General features: G+C 39.7%; 1 pseudogene; it reads left to right on the forward strand.

Moving 5' to 3' along the window:
- Positions 1-608: 608 nt before the first annotated feature.
- LOC149815897 (small ribosomal subunit protein eS30z/eS30y/eS30x-like) lies at positions 609-12,759 on the forward strand (annotated as a pseudogene).
- The last annotated feature ends 9,392 nt before the right edge of the window (positions 12,760-22,151 follow it).

Below are 22,151 nucleotides of genomic sequence, written 5' to 3' on the forward strand. Positions count from 1 at the left end.
GAGATAAAAAGCCATGTTCCTACCAACATAACCAAAGAGGGGTGGCACCACAACATAGGGAGGGGAGTCCGCCAAAAGACGGAAGAGATGGCATAAAAAATTGGAGTGTGATGGACAACGAACCGAGGAGTGAGACTCGGGGGCGATGCAAGGGTCGTTGGGGGCTCAAGGCTATGCAAGGCAGAAAGGGGAATCATCGCGTCGGCCATCAGTGACTTGGTGGTGGGTGGAGGCGTAGGTAGACACTATCTGGCTGCTGACCGCAATGCAAGGGTCGAAAGCTGGAGGGGGAGATCAGGCAGGAGCGGGAAGGAAAGAAAAAGACTGAAAGAAGAAAGGGAGAACGAAAGTGAAAGTGAAACCCTATTTTCACTTTCGACTCTCGAGTTTCGAAATGCTAACGCAGGGCGGGATCTAATACCCAGTTCAGCTCGAGCTGAGCTAGGCAGGTCGTTTAGTTGGTCTGAACTTTAGACTCATCTCTAGGCTCGGCTCATTCGCGGGACGGACGAGCCGGAGCCTGGCCTTAGTTGAACTGATCCTGAACCGAGCTCGGTTCGTTGTGCATCTCTGCGGCACGTCAGGCATTAGCGAACTTTGGCATAAATATGGCGGGGCGTCTCAAATTACACCATGATTCATTGCTTCGGCCGTCTTGGGGTGGGGTCACTGGAAAGAAGAGGTCGTCATGGTGTTGCTCGCAACCAGGAAACATGGGTAAGTTTCCCACCTTTGATTTCAATCTGTTCCAGTCTTTCACCTTTCATCGAGTGCGGATCTCCTCTAGTTCTGTTCATCACCATTTCGTTATCGTCATCACCTCACCTTTGATCATCTTTTTTTCATTTTTTACTGTGATTTTCATCCTTTCCTTGATCTCTTTCCCTCTTCTTCCCTTCACCGACCGACTCACTCCCGCATGAATTGCAGGGAAGGTTCACGGGTCGTTGGCGCGTGCCGGGAAGGTCCGAAGGTAGACGCCGAAGGTCGCGAAGGAGGACAAGACGAAGAAGCCCAGAGGGAGGGCTTACAAACGGATTGTAATGCTCCCCCCAGCGTGGAGGGGGGGTGGGGGATACGGAAGGAGATGGGAACGACACCCCTTCCTCTCCCACGAAGCAGATCGTGGGAGAGGAAGCGGGCTGCCCCCAGTTAATGCAGAAGGAGGGAGGGGGTAACCAACCAACCCCCATGGCTATAAAAGCCATGGGGGGCCCTCCTCTTATTTCCCCATTCGATCACTAGAGGAGCAGAGAGGGAGCGTGAAGGGAGAATCGGGAGGACATGTTGCAGCCATCGTTGGTCGCCATCAAGTAAGTCTCTCTCTCTCTCATTGGTTGTTTGAATGCAGGGGGTCGTCGGCAACCTCACGGTTGCCGACGAGTTGCAGCAAAACAGGGACAGGGAGAACCATGTCCCTGCATTTCAATAGAAGAAGGAGAGTGATAGAGGGATTTTCCCTCTGTTGTTGTCACCCACTGATGACGAAAACGGGGAAGGGAGGACCGCCTGCCACAAGGAGGTAGGAGGTCTGGTCGTTGCCCTCATCAACGCAGACATCGGCCCATCTGCAGAGGTTGCAATAGTTCGACAACAATGATGTTGCCGGAACTGTTGCAGAGAGAAAAAAAATATATGCAGGGCCTGTAGACCGAGTCACCCACACTGCTCGGTTTGGGAATGACCCGGGTTGAGCCAGGTCAGTGCAAACTGAGCCATGAGTGCTTTCGCAGACCGACTAGGTCTGGACAGACCTAGTCGGGGTCTGTTTTCTTGGTAACTTAGTCTGGGCGTGTCCAGACTAAGCCAAACGAAAAAAAAAAATGAGTCAGGACGTGCATGTTGTGACAGACCATCTCGGTCTATTCGGACCGAGTCGAGTCTGAATTAATTAGCAGATCAAGTCGGGTTTGTAATGGTAGACTATTTCGGCCCAGACTAAAGGTGAACCCAATATGGATCAGACCGACTAAGTCTAGACCGAGACAAATCTAATGCGTGTGCGATTGATTCATTGAGTACGGTGGAAAAATCGAAGTAGCGAAGACTCGATTTTTCCATTACAAATTGGATTCAGGTTTGAATCTCAGTTTGGACCCAAAACTCAAGTTGGATTCGATTAGATGACCTGATTTAGATCCAGACAAACCCTTTCCAAGCAGGTTTGGATCAAGAATACTGAATCCATGATCCAAATCATAGTTGAGTTGAGGACCTAAGTGGTCAAATTCTATTATGGATGTGGATCTTAAAGTAACATGAAGTAAAGATGACTTAGAAGTCATTGAAAGAGCAAAAAGACCATTTTGCCCTTAATACGCCTATAAAGCATACAAGGCATAACTAAGTGCCCCGAAGTCAGATCCATGTGATTCTCGAATCCATGGATTCTACTGCTTGGGTAGAGTCTATTAGTAGGGGATGTGTGAACAAACTCTGAAAGAATGGAGTCAGAGTTTGACAATTAAGTTTAAGGGTGTTTTGATAATTTTGATGATACGAGGTATTCGTTGTTTTCAGATCAAGGGTTGCAATTGAAATTTAAGTGTTCCAGCTAAGTGAACATTTGCAAATTCCTCCTTAGTTGATTAAAACACATGCTAATTAGTTTAGGCATCTTTATATATGATTCCATGTGCTTCAAGTATGATAGTTTTGTTTATTGTAAAGAGACTATGTTTTGCATGCCTACGAATCTATAAAGTTCAAGTGTGATGCTTAAACCTGATCATGCATATTTTCTGAGTTATGAAATAAAAGTGGCATGACATGATTGTATGTATAAGATTGATGTGTTATGTGAAAATTGAGGGTAGAGTTCCAGAGTCTCATGGTAGGTATTACCTTAGGAAATGTCACGCTTATGCCTTGGAAGGGGCATTGTAAGTGTCGTAAATTAATCTGTAGTGGGTTTCCATCCTTAACAGTTCAGACATGTAAACATGTGTTAAAAGTCATTAATGGATATACATTAAGGATTGTATAACGCACTAAATTCAAGATGTGAATGTTGAGTAAAAGTTGTCTATAGGATGACCACTTAGTGTTTGATGGAAACTCTACTAGGAGGCATGGTCTAGGGTAATGTTGATGTGTGTACCTCGTGAGTAACCTGGAAATATCTCAGACGTTTCTAGGTGACCCTTAGGGGTTAAAACATTGCCCACTAGACACATGTGGGATGTAGCATGAACCACAAAACCTTGGGGGCATGTATAGCGCCTTGAGACACCTTGAGGGCAGGTATAGCCATCCTGGCTCTTCGGCTAGCTACCGTTTGAGTCCTTTCGCTCCCGACTTGCAACCGGCGAGCTGCTGCAGCACCTGTGTCCGTGGTCTGGGCCGGTTTGGACTACGTTGTTTGTGAGTGGTTCATAAGTCTGGCCAACATTGTAGACTCTGAGTTGTCTACATGGGTTGCTACGCCCGAGGATGCTATGTCCGGAATAGCCGATTAGAGTAGAAGAGATGTTTGAAAATGATAATAGAGATGCGATAAAGGGGGTAAAACTCATAACTAACATGTGTGCATAAGTTGCAAACTAAACTAAGACTAGGAGCTTAGAGCTCACTACAGTTGCAACGGTCATGTCTATTTGTAAATGGAATCTTACTGGGTTGTAGACTCACCCCTTTCTTTTGGTTGCAACTGTAGGTTCAGGGACAACTGTCATCACTCACAGAACTTAGTACGACTCTGCCACATTAGAAGTATGGTTTTTCTTTACTTTTTATTCTGTTTTTTTGTTTGAATGGTTATGATATTGTAAATGAATGTATGGACCTTCAAGTATTGAATAAAAGAAAAAAAATTCTAGCATGATTTTGAGTTGTTTTTGAAATTATTGAGTAATTTCCCTCTGGGAACTAACGTCCACGAACCCGGGCTCGAGAGGCTCCGGATCGGGTCGTTACAAGTGGTATCAGAGACAGGTTTCAATAAGAAAATTGGATTGTAGAAGAAGAATTTTGTTTAAATTTGAAATAAGCTGAAGGTCCTAAAAGAATGATAATTACAACCATCCAAAGGAATAGGTGGCAAAAGAGTCATAGGAAGGTCCTGAACTTATGATTGCCTCTTGTTACCAAGAATGGATACTAACAATGATAGTGACAACGAGAGCGACCGTAGAGGCAGTAGGAACTCTGGGAGGCAGAAGCATCCTGAAGTGATCCAGACGGATCAGATGGTTGTCGTCCTTTCGCTCTTCGTGACAGCCATGATTGACGTCACTAGGGCAATGGGGAGTGTGACACCTCTCGTTCTTTCTCCAGCCCCAGTTTCAGTCATAATCAACAATTGGGGGTACAATGATCGATAGGAAGATGTAGCACCACCCCAACCATCCATTGAAGAATCGTCAGGGTTACGAGGACGTCCTCCATATAGGCACGTCCGGAGAGGTTCACTGGCAAATCGAGGTGGTAGGGGAGCTGCAACATGTTGCTCGGGCTGCGGCAGGTCTCATTTCGTCCAATATAGGGCAGGACCGAGAAATGCTACCAGTAGCGGAAGAAGTCAGGAGCAACCCAGTGCATCTGGTCATGAGGGTGTTCAAGGGTCGATGGTGCAACAAGGTAGGGGCACTAATGTCATGGAGAATGAACAAATAAGAGAGTCAGTGCAACCTCTTCGAGGAATGGCCTTACTGAGGAGAGGCAGGGGACATATAAATAGACACACATACTTACGTGCTCTTAACAACATGGCAGTGTCAGCACCAGTTAGGGTTCCTTCAGACTATGAGGAAGAAGAAGAACCTACTTACACCCCTCATACCCCGACACCTTAGTGCTTGTTTTTGTTTAAATCATGTAATAAAGGCCTATGGTTGCCTAGTGATAACAGTAAGTAACGGGTTGTATTACGGAAGAACCTGTGAAAAGTTGTAAAAACGTTGTTTTTATTAATAAACAGTAAGTTATTATGACAAATGTGCAAACCTGTGTGGAAGCAAACACAAACTTTAGTAATCACTTTATTCATATTGCAGTATGAGGACTCGTCAGGGAACATCGTACCAATCAAGAGGTTCTCAAGTAAGCAAGAGACAAGCAGGCCCTTCTCAAGCGAGGCATGTGAGTGAGGGCTCTGTAAGGAGAAGTGTTGCAAGCCCCATTGGTCCTGTGTCTCCACACGCATCAGATAGTCTACCTCCAAGGAGCATGGGAGCAGAAGGTGGAGGTGTTTCACCAGTTTCACCTCGACACGAACGTGCTACAGTTGGTAGTGGTGTGCCTCCCGGCTATACCATAGAAAGAATTTTGTATAAGCTATTACAAAATTCACTGCATCAAAGTCAAAACCAAGTAGCGTTAGGAAACAATTCTTGGGCTGAGAAGTTCAAGAATATGAGAGTGCCCACATTCGACAGAACTCCTGGAGGAGTAGCAGCAGAGAAATGGATGATGCAAGCAGAGAAAACACTGGATGTGATACAGTGCCCAGAGGACCAGAAAGCATGGATCGCAGCATCAAACTTAATTGGGGATGTCGAGTACTGGTGGAGATCCATCAGAGATGTCCTGGGAAGTGAAGAGTTTGTTTCCTGGATCACCTTTAGGAACAAGTTCTACAGACAATTCTTTCCCAGGATCGTGAGGATGGAGAAAGAAGAGGAATTTAGAAAGCTCAAACAGGGAAGTATGAGTGTAGCAGCCTACACCGCAAAGTTCAATTCATTATCCAGATTTGCGAAGGCTTTAGTATCTACTGAAAAGCAAAAATGCAAGCTATATGAGCGCAGATTAAAGCCTGAAATTCTGAGGATGGTGGGACCTCTGCAAATTTGGAGGTTCGACAGGTTGGTGGAGATGGCATCTTGGTACGAGTTTTGGGATGCTCGAACAACAAAACCGGAGATACAAGAGAAACCTAAGCAAGTACAGCAAGGACAAACTAGTTCGTCGTCCTGAAGGTTTTTCAAGAAGAGGCAAGGCAACAACAGATCTTCAAAGCCACAGGAGGGAAGCAGTATAGAAAACAACAATAAGCAGCAGGGGAAGAAGCCTAAACAACCAGAAGCTAAGAAACCTCGATATCGAGGAGCGCCTTTCAAGGGCAACAACTGTAGGACTTGTGGCTTCAAGCATGAAGGTCATTGCGATAAAAAGAATATTAAATGCTACAATTGCGGTCAAATGGGACACATTGCATGAAAATGTCCCCAGCCAGTACAGGGAGAAGGAGCGAAACCCAGAGAGAAACCAGTTGCTCCAGGACGAGTTTATGCAGCGACTCTGCAGGAAGCTTTGACTAGCCCTGATGTGGTGGAAGGTACACTCCAAATTTCTGGTGTTAGTGCACATGTTCTATTTGATTCAGGTGCTACACATAATTTCATCTCCCCTATTTTTGCTGCACTATTACATGTTTCAGCGGTACGTCTAAAAATAAAGTATCAAGTAGAGACACCAGTAGGAAAGTCAGTGTATATAGATGAAGTCATCCAAGGATGTATGGTACAAGTCGAAGAACGTCTATTGTCGGTAGACCTTCTAATACTGGACTTTAAGGGAGTGAACGTTATCTTTGGCATGGATTGGTTATCTAACCATCATGCAACGATTAATTGTCGAGGAAAAAGTGTCAGTTTTCAACACCCTGGAACCTCAACTATCACCTTTCAAGGCGTTAGAAAACTTGCAAAACTGACAATCATCTCATGTCTTCAAGCCAACCGGTATCTATAGAAGGGCTGAATTGGATACTTGGCTTATCTGAAGACTGAGGATGACAATAAACTTTCAGTCACAGAGGTAGAGATTGTACGAGAATTCATGGATGTTTTTTCGGAAGAACTTTTAGGACTTCCACCGTATAGGGAAGTCAAATTTCAGATAGATCTAGCTCAAAATACAACGCCCATTTCTATTCCTCCATATCGGATGGGACCTGCCGAACTCAAAGAACTCAAGGAGCAACTGCAAGAATTGTTGGATATCGGATTTATCCGACCATCGGTATCACCTTGGGGCGCATCGATCTTGTTCGTGAAAAAAGAAAGATGGGTCATTGCGTATGTGTATCGACTACAGGAAATTAAATGCGGTGACAATAAAGAACAAGTATCCTTTACTAAGGATAGATGATCTATTTGATCAACTTCAAGGTGCAACCTATTTTTCTAAGTTGGATCTACGTTCTGGATATCATCAGCTAAAGATTCAGGAAGAAGATGTTGCCAAGACAACGTTTCGTTCAAGATATGGTCATTATGAATTCCTAGTCATGCCTTTTGGGCTGACGAATGCACCAGCTGCATTCATGGATTTAATGAACAGAGTATTCAAACCATTCTTGGATAAGTTCGTGGTGGTGTTCGTGGATGACATCCTCATATATTCGGCCAGTAAGGAACAACACGCAGAACATTTGAGAATCGTTTTGCAAATACTTAGAGATCAGAAGCTATATGCTAAGTTCTCTAAGTGTGTGTTCTGGCTTGATCAGATGTCATTTTTGGGACATATTAGAAGTAAAGAGGGAGTGATGGTGGACCCAACAAAAATTGAAGCGGTAACCAACTGGCCTACACCCAAGAATGCCACAGAAATTCGAAGTTTCCTTGGGTTAGCTGGTTACTACAGACGTTTTGTAGAAGGATTTTCTATATTGGCAGCTCCCATGACTAAGCTGACAAAGAAAGAAATAAAGTTTGAGTGGAATGAGAAGTGCGAGAAAAACTTTCAAGAAATCAAGAAGCGATTGACCATTGCACCAGTGTTAGTTTTGCCTTCTGGCACTGGAGGTTTTACCGTTTATAGCGATGCATCACATAAAGGATTGGGTTGTGTTCTGATGCAACATGGCAGGGTTATCGCATATGCCTCAAGACAACTAAAGGTTCATGAGATAAATTATCCAACTCATGACCTAGAATTGGCTGCAGTAGTATTCACACTCAAAATATGGCGACATTACTTATATGGAGAACAATTTAAGGTATTCACTGACCATCAAAGTTTAAAATATTTGTTCTCTCAAAACTGAATATGAGACAACAGAGATGGCTAGAATTATTAAAAGATTATGATTTTGAGCTAAATTATCACCCAGGGAAAGCTAATGTAGTAGCTGACGCACTCAGTCGAAAAGCAGAATCAGTCACGAGACTATCTATATCAAGTCTGCTGGTAAACATTGTAGAACAAAAAACAGAAGTGCAATGTCTGTCGGGTCGATTGATGTTTGTCCAGACGACCTTAGGGTCGGAAATTTGGGACAAAATTAGAGAAAAGCAACTCTTAGATTAATAGTTAGAAGGAATGAGATCAATAGCAATTAATGGTGAAGATCCAAAATTCAAAGTAGACGATCAAGGCATGCTGAGATTTCGAGAGCGGGTATGTATTCCTAAGGATGAGGAACTTAGAAAACAATTGCTTACAGAGGCACATCATTCAAAGTATTCCATTCACCCTGAAAGTACAAAGATGTACAAGGATTTGAAGAATAATTTATGGTGGAATGGAATGAAGAGAGATATTGTTGAGTATGTTAGTAAGTGTCTAATATGTCAGCAAGTAAAGATTGAACATTAGAGGTCAGGTGGCCTATTGCAACCACTACCTATTCTTGTATGGAAGTGGGCAGATATAACGATGGATTTTGTTATAGGATTTCCTAAGACCAGAGAGGGAATGAATGTGATTTGGGTAATTGTTGATAGACTGACTAAGTGTGCATATTTTCTCGCGTGTAAGACAACGTGTTCCTTTGAACAATTAACTCGTCTTTTCATAAAAGAGATAGTGAGATTGCAATGAGTGCCAGACTTCATTGTTTTTTATAGAGATTCAAAATTTACCTTCAAGTTTTGGCAAAGCTTTGAAGAAGCAATGGAAACTCAATTGAAAATGAAGACAACTTTCCACCCGCCGACGGATGGGCAGTCAGAAAGGACCATCCAAATATTGGAAGATATGTTGAGAGCCTGTACACTAGAATATCGCAACTCATAGCATGATATTCTGCCGCTAATTGAATTTGCCTATAATAACAACTTTCAAGCTAGTATTGAGATGGCTCCCTATGAAGCCTTATATAGAAGACGTTGTAGGACGCCGCTATGTTGGGACTAAGTTGGTGAAAGAAAAACCTTAGGACCTGAATTGGTTCAGCAAATGGAGGAGCAAATCAGATTCATTCGTAAAAGACTCCAAGCAGCCCAAAGTTGTCAGAAAAGTTATGCAGATAAGAGGCGACATGAGTTGGAGTTTGAGTTAAGTGATCACGTCTTCTTAAAGATATCACCGTTTAAAGGGGTAATGAGGTTTGGAAAGAAGGGCAAACTAAGTCCAAGATATATCGGCCCATTCGAGATTTTGAAAAGAATAGGCTCTACAGGCTATCAGTTGGCATTACCTCCATTGCTTTCCAGAATACATAACGTATTTCATGTATCCATGTTAAGAAAGTACGTGTCAGATCCTTCACATATCCTGGATACAGTGGAGTCAGTGTTAAACATCCAACAAGATTTAAGCATTCGGGAAGAACCAATTGAGGTAATTGAATTTAAGAAGCACAAGCCCAGAAACAAGGTTGTCCCAATGGTCCTAGTGAGATGGAAGCATAACAGTAAAGATGAAGCTACATGGGAGAATGAGGCAGATATCCACACACAATTTCTCCAATTATTTTCGAGAAAGATTCGGGACGAATCTTTTTGTAAGGAGGGTGGAATTGTAACGCTCCCCCCAGCGTGGGGGGTTACGGAAGGAGATGGGGACGACACCCCTTCCTCTCCCACGAAGCAGATCGTGGGAGAGGAAGCGGGCTGCCCCCAGTTAATGTAGAAGGAGGGAGGGGGTAACCGACCAACCCCCATGGCTATAAAAGCCATGGAGGGGCCTCCTCTCATTTCCCCATTCGATCACCAGAAGAGCAGAGAGGGAGCGTGTAGGGAGAATCGTGAGGACGTGTTGCAGCCATCGTCGGTCATAGTCAGGTAAGTCTCTCTCTCTCGTTGGTTGTTTGAATGAAAAGGGTCGTCGGCAACCTCACGGTTGCCGGCGAGTTGCAGCAAAATAGGGACAGGGAGAACTTTGTCCCTGCATTTCAATAGAAGAAGGAGAGTGATAGAGGGATTTTCCCTCTGCTGTTGTCACCCACTAATGATGAAAACGAGGAAGGGAGGACCGCCTGCCACAAGGAGGCAGGAGGTCTGGCCGCTGCCCTCATCACTGCAGGCATCGGCCCATCTGCAGAGGTTGCAATAGTTTGACAACAATGATGTTGCCAGAACTGTTGCAGAGAGAAAAAAAAATATATGCAGGGCCTGCAGACTGAGTCACCCACACTGCTCGGTTTGGGCATGACCCGGGCTGAGCCAGGTCAGCGCAAACTGAGCCATGAGTGCTTTCGCAGACCGACTAGGTATGCACAGACCTAGTCGGGGTCTGTTTTCTTGGTAACTTAGTCTCGGCGTGTCCAGACTAAGCCAAACGAAAAAAAAAAATGAGTCAGGAGGTGCATGTTGTGACAGACCATCTCGGTCTATTCGGACCGAGTCGAGTCCGAATTAATTAGCAGATCGAGTCGGGTTTGTAATGGTAGACTATTTCGGCCCAGACTAAAGGTGGACCCAATATGGATCAGATCGACTAAGTCTAGACCGAGACAAATCTAATGCGTGTGCGATTGATTCATTGAGTACGGTGGAAAAATCGAAGTAGCGAAGACTCGATTTTTCCATTACAAATTGAATTCAGGTTTGGATCTCAGTTTGGACCCAAAACTCAAGTTGGATTCGATTAGATGACCTGATTTAGATCCAGACAAACCCTTTTCAAGCAGGTTTGGATCAAGAATACCGAATCCATGATCCAAATCATAGTTGAGTTGAGGACCTAAGTGGTCAAATTCTATTATGGATGTGGATCTTAAAGTAACATGAAGTAAAGATGACTTAGAAGTCATTGAAAGAGCAAAAAAACCATTTTGCCCTTAATACGCCTATAAAGCATACAAGGCATAACTAAGTGCCCCGAAGTCAGATCCATGTGATTCTCGAATCCATGGATTCTACTGCTTGGGTAGAGTCTATTAGTAGGGGATGTGTGAACAAACTCTGAAAGAATGGAGTCAGAGTTTGACAATTAAGTTTAAGGGTGTTTTGGTAATTTTGATGATACAAGGTATTCGTTGTTTTCAGATCAAGGGTTGCAATTGAAATTTAAGTGTTCCAGCTAAGTGAACATTTGCAAATTCCTCCTTAGTTGATTAAAACACATGCTAATTAGTTTAGGCATCTTTATATATGATTCCATGTGCTTCAAGTATGATAGTTTTGTTTATTGTAAAGAGACTCTGTTTTGCATGCCTACGAATCTATAAAGTTCAAGTGTGATGCTTAAACCTGATCATGCATATTTTCTGAGTTATGAAATAAAAGTGGCATGACATGATTGTATGTATAAGATTGATGTGTTATGTGAAAATTGAGGGTAGAGTTCCAGAGTCTCATGGTAGGTATTACCTTAGGAAATGTCACGCTTATGCCTTGGAAGGGGTATTGTAAGTGTCGTAAATTAATCTGTAGTGGGTTTCCATCCTTAACAGTTCAGACATGTAAACATGTGTTAAAAGTCATTAGTGGATATACATTAAGGATTGTATAACGCACTAAATTCAAGATGTGAATGTTGAGTAAAAGTTGTCTATAGGATGACCACCCAGTGTTTGATGGAAACTCTACTAGGAGGCATGGTCTAGGGTAATGTTGAGGTGTGTACCTCGTGAGTAACCTGGGAATATCTCAGACGTTTCTAGGTGACCCTTAGGGGTTAAAACATTGCCCACTAGACACATGCGGGATGTAGCATGAATCACAAAACCTTGGGGGCATGTATAGCGCCTTGAGACACCTTGAGGGCAGGTATAGCCATCCTGGCTCTTCGGCTAGTTACCGTTTGAGTCCTTTCGCTCCCGGCTTGCAACCGGCGAGCTGCTGCAGCACCTGTGTCCGTGGTCTGGGCCGGTTTGGACTACGTTGTTTGTGAGTGGTTCATAAGTCTGGCCAACATTGTAGACTCTGAGTTGTCTACATGGGTTGGTACGCCCGAGGATGTTATGTCCGGAATAGCCGATTAGAGTAGAAGAGATGTTTGAAAATGATAATAGAGATGCGGTGAAGGGGGTAAAACTCATAACTAACATGTGTGCATAAGTTGCAAACTAAACTAAGACTAGGAGCTTAGAGCTCACTACAGTTGCAACGGTCATGTCTATTTGTAAATGGAATCTTACTGGGTTGTAGACTCACCCCTTTCTTTTGGTTGCAACTGTAGGTTCAGGGACAACTGTCATTACTCACAGGACTTAGTACGACTCTGTCACATCAGAAGTATGGTTTTCCTTTACTTTTTATTCTGCTTTTGTGTTTGAATGGTTATGATATTGTAAATGAATGTATGGACCTTCAAGTATTGAATAAAAGAAAAAAAATTCTAGCATGATTTTGAGCTGTTTTTTAAATCATTGAGTAATTTCCCTCTGGGAACTAACGTCCACGAACCCGGGCTCGAGAGGCCCCGGATCGGGTCGTTACACGGATGCAATACAGCAGGCGTTTCGTTACCGCCGGTACGTCATTACCTTTCCGTGTTTCCCTCTCCCGTCCTGTTTGCTCAAGTGATGAACTACCTCTCTCTCTCTCTCTATAAAGGATTACTGATTTCATCTTTCATTTTTGATATTCCTTGTCAGTGGTTGGATTTGGGAAGAAGAGAGGACCAAACTCATCGGAGAAGTAAAACAATTGTAACTAAGAGATGATTGAGCTGGATGAATTGCTTATCCCTTTGCAGCTTTGTTTTACCGATTTTACTGGGGATATTTTTGTAGGGACATCTTACTCATGCTTTCTCGGTTTTGTAAAGTTTACTCCTAATGGTATTTAGACTCTGATTTCTTTTGTATGGGTGTGAGCAAGCATTTTATGCTACTGTTACTGCTACTTATCCTTTAGTTTTCATCAAACATGCAAAGCTCGATTTTTTCATTAGAGCTGCTGATGCATCACAAACATGTGCTTAACTGGGGAAAGGTAAAAAACAGTTATCTGAGGATGATTTGTGTATGTTGTCCAACTATGGCTGAAAAGAAGAATTGAAGCAAGTTGATGCAAGTGAGTTACACAGTGGATCACATTGGAGTATTGACTCATGTTTGTTTGAGTAAAGTGTCTTAATGGTCTGCATTGAAGAACTTGTTACCATATTTTGCATTAAGATATATTTGAGCTATAATTTGAATATAAAGACAGCTGAATGGTATTTTATTTTACAAATTCTTTTACTAAATAGTTTGGAGTTTATGGCTGATTTTTGGAAGGTAGGTTGGGGACATATGGATTGAGTTGGGGTTCAAATTTGAGTCTCAAACACTTTCTGATCAAGGAGATATGACTTAAGAAAGTCAGGCTAAATTCTAGCATGCAAAATTGTGTTGGTTAACTATATACGGATTGGGTCAAAGGGTGCCAAAATGGGTTTAAGCCTAGGTGAATGTGGTTTCGACTTAATGGGACTTAGAACGGTCTGCTATAACTTGGCATGGTTGAGACTTGGTCTGGTTCACTAGGGAGGTTATTGCACCACAGAAGTTCAAGTTCATAGTCAGCTTGAGCAGTTAGACGAGGATTGTCTTGGTTGCATCCTTTGGTGCTTTTGAAATGAATGGATCAATCAGAGATCAGCCATAAACTTGGGTAACATGCCCAAAGGGTGAGAGAGAGAGAGACGAATTTGGAAAGAGCTTCAGCTCAAATTTAATATATTTTTTATGATGTTGAACTACAAAATGAGCCACTATTTATAGGCTCAAGAGAGACATTAACACCTAACTCCAATTACAAGAAATTTAAATAAAAATAAAAAATCCTAAGAGGCTCCTTAGAGTCTAACTCTATAATTAGATAAAACCTTCCTAAGGTTAGGATAACACTAGGGCCCATAGTGACAAATATCGCTAGATTTATGAAAATCTTGGGATAATATCACAAGAAATTGCCTGAAAATTTAAAACGACAATTTCTCGTGAGATTTTCAAAATATTACAAGATTTTATGGAAAAAACATAAATATCATGATTTAAACGCATTATTTACATTTTAAATGGCTATTTATCTTGAAAAAACTATGTATTTTGAATTTTAAATATTTTTATTAATATTTTCTTATAAAAATAAAATTTTTATTGCTGAAATTTTGCCAAAAATGTGAGAATTATGAAAATTTTTCAATTTCTCATGAGTTTTTGAAAAACAAGATTTTGCTGATAAAAATATTTGTCACTATGCTATGGCCTTTTAAAACACCCTTGCACGATCATCTATGCCGCATTCAAGAGGGTTGGGCACCCTCCAAGGTGGACCCATGAATTTTTTAAAATATCAAGAATGCCCTTTCATATTTTCTTTGGATTCGGGTCCTTCCTTGATGATCTGCGCTCTACTCCACCAAAAGCCAAGTTTTTGTTGGGTCTCTATCTGCTCCATCCAATGTCAATGTGGATCTAAGTTCTTCTAGATATGTAGAATTAACTGAATTCATCTTAGTCTTTTAGTGTATTGCATATGGATTTGGATATGAGAAAAAGGGTCCTCATCAATTGTCGAAAGGACGGAGCTTAAATTTGAGTCCTCACCCGAGCCTAGGTCAACCTAATTTGAATTAGGAGTTGTCTATAGAAATTAGTACGGTATCATTTTCTTTCCCTTAAGAATTGCCTAGTCCCTTAGGTAAGATTATGAGAGTTGACTTTTGAAAAAAGTAGTGGAACATGAAGGTTGAATCACTCCTTTGCCTTTTTTGTAGTAGAGGTGATCAACTCAAGCCGAGGCTGATCAGGAATATATCCTATTAAAGCATGAGCCAAGCTTGAACATTCATTTTTTTACTAGCCGAGCATGAGCCAGCGTGGCTCATGTGCAGCCCTATCAACAGCTAATGACAATGACACAACTCACCATCTGACAAGGCACCTCTGTATAGCACAGGAAAATTGGACGGATGTAGGGTGGATCACGCTGAACATGCAGTAAACCAACGTGTGGAAAACCGGGGAGTGAAAGAATTAGTAGAATAATAATAATAATAATAATAATAATAATAATAAATGTTGCATAAATCATGTTGAAATTACCTCCATCAATGCAGTCGCAGAAGGATCATTCAGTATGAATTACCAGCCCAAAAGTAATGCTTTACCATCGCTGCCCAGTGGATGAAGGAAAAACTAAACAATGCAATTAACACAGGAACTATGAAAATAAAGATGGATTAAAATGTGAGGGTGTCTGCATGACTCCCATCCAACTCCTCCATGCTCAACCAAATAAAACTAGAAGGATACTATTTGATAAATTTACCCCAAATGAAGCATTCACTAGGGACTCAATAAAATCTATTGCTTGAAGCTTGGCCTATTGTAAAAGCTCTAATTTATTATCTGCATGTAGAGGGTGTCTCCAAGGGGCTCCAAAACGCAATATCTCCTTAAGAAATTTTCCATTATAAGCATCAAATGCAAATCTTTCCAGGATGAGCAATGCTGATTCCATGCCAGGGTTCACTACAGTCACATTGGAAAATAACAGTCATGACCATGCAAATAATCTCCCACAAATAAACAACAAAAATTCATTAACGTCAAGATATAAACAGAAAATATATGTATGTTAAACATAAAGAGATTATTATAAATAAAATATGTTTCCACCTAATAAAAAGCACTCCCCAAAAACAGTAGCAAAACCTAAAACTCAACATAAGAAAGTAGATGATTGTGGCCTCAGACACAGACGAGCATGCACGTGTGGGAGAGAGATTATCGTAGATGATCGTGGCCCTAAACATAGGAATCGAGCAGACTGGTTTCTCTTGGCTGCCAAGGCGTGAAGCAGCGTCTTCGTGATGACCTAAAATGTCTGGCTCCCCTCATCAATCTGCTCCATTGTGATGACCAGAGATAATCAGAAGAGAGAGAGAGACGGTCGGGGTTGAAGAGGAGAGAGAGAGACGGTCAGGGGTTGAAGAGAAGAGAGAGAGACGGTCAGGGGTTGAAGAGAAGAGAGAGAAGGAGACAGGGATGAGGAGGCACCGACCTGCTACGTGAGAGAGGTGTGGGCGGAAAGGTTCGCCAGCCAATCTCACGTTTCACTGGCGCAGAATAGCAAGTGCGCCAGTACGTCAAAGTAGATACGAAGGAGTATTCAAATCGGTTTGTTGTATTGGAAGAGGAGATGCAGGTGTATCCGCCACTTAATCACCAGCAGGATGATACCTATTCAGAAGGTCGTGACCGATAGCGCAGATACTGATTCGGAGGAGAGCAGATCAGGTGAACCGTCAAATTACTTTAGAAAAGTGATTTGACATTTTCACCATCCATTGCTTCATCCCACGAGGACCCAAGGTCTTTATGTAATTTGTAGACGATGAGGATGCCAAATCACTTTCCTTAAACTGGTTTGGCAGATCACCAAATCTGCTCTCGTTTCTGAGGGTGTGAACGTTGGACCTACGCAAAATCAGGAAGGAACTGTCATATAGTTAGTCCTTCTAAGTTGGAACTGACACGTGTTGCTAGTGTGGATCTTAAGGGCGACCCATTGTCTGTGAATCATAAGAGTGGATCTCGGGTGGTGAGTGTGTGTGTTTAAGAGAGAAAAAAAGAGAGAGAGAGGGAAAAGAGGGAATCAAAATTGCTCATCTGAGTTCACCAATGTTAGACAATCTTATTCGACGATTCGACCGAAGGGGTGTTCGGCATCTCCTACTTGTTAGAATCTAACTTTGGTTTGTGGTTTTCAATAAAAAATATAATTTCATAACATTTTATATTTAAAAATTATGAGTCATTGATTTTTAAGCTTAAAAAAACTGCTTAGATGTCAGAATTGTAAGATTCAAATGCCAATTCTTACTAATCTGATTGTGTAGAACGCTTCTGTATGATCAGAATTTAAAAAAAATAAACAAAATGTTGATGAAAATTTGAGTGTATTTTCGTGTTCATGGATGGTGGTGCACACCTACCCCTTATTTTTGACCTATATAACAAAAAACGATGTTAAATTTACATAATTTAAATTATGTAAAACTGTTATTAATCGCTTGCTTAAGATAAAACTTATATATATAAGGTTAATATTTAATGCTATTGAAGGCACCGAATTACATAAAACTATTGACTTGTAAATAATTGGTTCAGCTTTATCAACTCAATCTGACCATATATAGATGTGAGGTTTGCTTGCTAAGAATCAAAACTTGGATTGTGTTATTTTGATCCAAAAAATATGATTTTTTGAGTCATAAAATTTTAATGCATTGTAGATCATTGAATTTTTGAAGCCTTTAAAAAACCTATTTATGTGTCACAATCATTTGATTCAAAACTCATTTCCCACTAAACAAACATGGTAGATCACATCCGTGAGATTTAATTTAAAAAAAAAAATCTAAAACCTATGCTTTTAAGTTCAATAGTTTCATATAATTTGTGCCTTAATAGCACCAAATATTAACCCTATATGTACTCCCATACCTCTACCTCTTTATTTTCTCCTTACATCACCACCACCACTGCCATTGTCATCCATTTTATACAACTAGTCTTATTTTCTGTCACTATCACTACTACTGCCAACACTATCACCATCCTTTTGTCATTATCATCACTACTACTCTTTATGTGTATATGTATGTATATGCATATTGCAGAGAGAAAGAGTAGAGAGAGTAGGTGTAAACATTGGCACGACAAAAGTGTCTTTAATTTTCAATGTTTTATTGATTGTTTTATAAATAAAACTCCATAGATGCGTTCAGTATGATTCATTTGCTAGAAACCACATCTTGGATTAAGTTTTTCAAACGAAAAAAAAAAGATTTTTTAAAATCTCAAAAATTTGGTTCATTGTATCGTTTCATTTTGTTAAGCTATTTGAGAACTGCTTATCATAATAGAACAATTTTAATTCCTATCATGTAAATCACATTTGTATGGCATTATAGAGAAAAAAATGATAAAACTAAAAGCTTTCATATTATGTAGACATTGTGTTACAATGCACAGCCATTTGTGTATTTTAATATCATGCACAAAAGGTTCTTGGAGAAAAAATGCCCTTTAACATGACTTTCTTGTAACTTCTGCTATGGGTTTTTGGTCATTTTGCAAACATTAACATTTAATATTTTAGCTGTCAATGACCAATCTGCCCTTACTCAAAATCATCAAGTACCTTGTCATGTTTTTATATTTTTCCACTGTTGCCCAACTTTGCATTTGTCGACCAAAAAAGCTACTGGAAATATGCAATCTGTGTTCATCCAAAGCCAATGCCTACCATCAAACATAGCTAGAAGTTTGACCCAATGTTGTTTTATCAGCAAATTCAGTGGCATGATGTATAAGTCATTGTTTAGTAGTTACAACGAATTGTTTATCAGATAAATCAACATACAGGGCTTTATATTAGTTAGAAAAGCCAAACAAATATATACATTTATAAATCCTTGCTTGCAAGCAGAAAATGAAATATATATCCTTAAAAAAACATTGAATTTTCCTCTTTTTAAAATGCCTATGCTGTCAGGATTACTTTCTAATAAGATCATTTGAAAAGATGGAAGAAATGAGAAGGAATCTTCAAATGAACCACAAATGTTTTTAAGAACCAACTTTTAGCTATCCAAGTCATGGAGTAGCTTATTTTTGTGCCATGGGTATTTCTAATATGATCATTTATGACCTTTGGCTTTGTATGTGAGGCTCAATAATTTTTGCTGTCCACTCAACTCATGCCATGTTGTTTTTTGTATTATAAGTTCCCTGTACAAGCATGCATACCAACAATATTTCTGATTTCAAATGATCTTTGACCCAACAATGTAGAAGTCATAAGATGCTAGCTACAACCAACTTTCCTACATCTAGCAATAATTATTGTCTTCTCATTCCTTTTATAGATGACTTGTATGTCTTTCTTATGCAATATGTTATGAACTCCTTCCAAAATGAGTACACACTTTCCGATACATTAGCTTTTACTATCATACTTTGTTCATCATCCATGCCATCTTGATCATCCCTTATTTCATATTCATTGTTGTTGGAATTAATGAAAGATTCATCATCAGAGTCGCTTGATAAGTGATATCTCAAGTAATTAAAGCATGAAGTATACTACTTTCAAACTCGACATTGGCATCCTCTTGAAAATGAGTTGAAAAAGTGTTTTCAGTGTTGGAAACTCCAACATCTATTTGAGTTTGAGAACTTACAAGCGTGATTGATTAGAATTCATTGGTACAAAGGAAGAAGGGTGCTCTTTATTAAATGCATCACTTAGTTCCTTCGTACCTACACTAAATCAACCATGAAAAAAAACATTAATAATTGAAAAGAATGCAAAATGATTTACATGAAATTCTTGAAAAAAAATCTATATCAAGAGTATGTGTTCACACATATATGTATATGCCTAGATGAACACAATACACACGTGTGTGTGAGCACAACAAATCAAAATTTTAACTTTTAAATTCATTTCATGTAAAAAACGTAAAGTGAATGGCCAGTTATATTTTGTGAGTTTTGATGACACTTCTTTTTCGAAAATCCTAGCCATTTATCATATGACATGCACAAAGTTGTCGAGTCGACAATTTTGATTCTACTAACACCCTAGAGTTTCTAACTTATTAAATTTAGGATTTTTTTTTTTATAGTTAATCCTATTTTAGAGTTAAAACAGTAGTTCAATAGAATAGTAGTTTAAAAGAATCAAGTTAGTGAACCCTGGGTAGGTCATAAACAACATTTTCAACCAATGAATTGGGTCCCCAAATGCCTCGAATTTGGGTCCCGTACTTCTACACAATCATTCAAAACTATAAATATTCAAGCTGAGGATTTATATAGAAATAATTTTATATAAAAGTTCTTATACAAAATTCCAAAATGTGCTCAGGAGTGAACGTCAGAAAGAGTGGATTCATGATATCGTTGTGTTATCGTACTATTGCCTGTTGTAATTTTCTACTCATCACCTAAATCCCATAAAAAAGAGTCAGACTCATGAAAGCCTAGTAGGTACAACAATGTCACATAGTTGTAAAGAACTAATATATGTATCATGCATAATCATGTGTATACTAGTCACATCAATAATATCATAACACATGCAACTTGAATGATCTGCTAATTTGTATAAGCATATCATTGTTTCCATTCCAATTAACAATGTGAACATTAGAACTTTGTTTTAATATACCCTACCTGCGAGTACTCACAGGAGGAAAATGTAGAGACTGTCTGAGACCATTCGGTGATTTATTATTTCATGTATTTTGATACTCTGGATGACTCGTTAAATCCACTCCAAAGGGGATGGTGTAATAAACGAGGAAGAAATCCCTAGAGGCTACTTGTTTGAATGTATCATAACTTCTGCAAAAGTTGTAGGATCTGTCATCTAGGATAATAATCGGTAGCTTTGTCTCCTAACTTCGATGACTGAGGATGCCGAGTCATTGCCACTCAAGAAGCATAGTTATTTAACAAAAATGTTTATCAAAGTTTGTACTTCCTATCCTATTTTGATAGACTGTAAATGTGAATGAGTTAATGGATCTTCTATTATTAAAGAGATTTACTACATTTGTATATACCTCACTTCTTTAGATATCATCTACGAGTTCGGGGGTAGGCTCACATATTTGTATTTTTAATTCAACCTATTCACTATGCTCTGGTCTTTTAGACCAATCGAGTATCTTGTCTGTAAAGGCGATCCTAGATTTTTTAATGTATTTTTTTATGGTATGGTGTATTGTTGCACCTCGAGGTTTGCCATAAGCCTCAACTCATACATAGCATAATGTGTTATTATACTACAAGGTTTGCCATAAACATCAACTTATTCATCAATTTGCGGGCATGTCTCACATGTCTTTATGGTATGATAGTAACGGTAAATCAACCTAGTTTTCAAAATAATTAATATTATTGTATTCTTAAAAACCAACAGGAGTATATGAAGAAATTATCGCTATAAAAAATGATTTCCCAAACCTCAAGCCAAGGTGGATCCAAGTCGATCCTAGATACATATAGGAGAACTTGAAGTGTGTGCGACTGAAGTCTACATCATTGAAGTCCCACATCTGCTTGATCACAAAAGATTTAGTTGCGCATATCTGAATCATCGTACACAATAAATCCAGTTACGTATTTTTGAATTATATCAACAACTTATTCTTTTGAACAACCTTTTAAGTTTGAATCACACATAGTTTATTGTTTCATAAAGTCCAACATTTAAGAATGTCTGATACATGCGGACATAAATTATCGCATGCATGCAAACGTAAAACTGTTGATTATTTTTCAAATTATCGAATGTGTGTGAGTGTAAGATCTCGCATGCATGCAAACGTAAATCTCTTGATTATTTTATAAATTATTGGATGTGTGCGAGCGTAGGATCTCACATGTACGCGAATGTAAATCTCTTGATTAATTTATAAATTATCGAACATGTGTGAGCATAGGATCACACATGCATGCGAACATAATTTTTTTGATTATTTTACAAATTATCATATGTATGCGAGCATAGGATCTTGAATGCATGTGAATGTAAATCTCTTGATTATTTTGCAAATTATCGGATGTGTGTAAGCGTAAGATCTCGCATGCATGAGAACATAAATCTTTTATTTATTTGCAAATTATCAGATGTATGCAAGCATAGGATCTCAGGTGCATGCAAACATAAATCTCTTTTTGCAAATTATCGGATGTGTGTGAGTTTAGGATCTTACACATGCAAATATAAATCTTTTGATTACTTTGCAAATTACCATATGTGTGGCAGCGTAAGATCTCACACGCATGCAAATATAAATATCTTATTTATTTGCTAATTATCGGATGTGTGTGAGCGTAGGATTTTGCACATATACGAACATAAATCTTTTGATTATTTTGCAAATTATCGAATGTGTGCAATCGTAGGATCTCGCATGCATGCGAATGTAAATCTTTTGATTATTTTGCAAATCATCGGATGTGCGAAATCTCGCACACATGAGAAAACAAATCTCTTGATTATTTTATAAATTATCAAATA

This window comes from Nuphar pumila, chromosome 15, assembly GCF_984573655.1.
Source record: "Nuphar pumila chromosome 15, dmNupPumi1.hap1.1, whole genome shotgun sequence".
Classification (NCBI taxonomy): domain Eukaryota; kingdom Viridiplantae; phylum Streptophyta; class Magnoliopsida; order Nymphaeales; family Nymphaeaceae; genus Nuphar; species Nuphar pumila.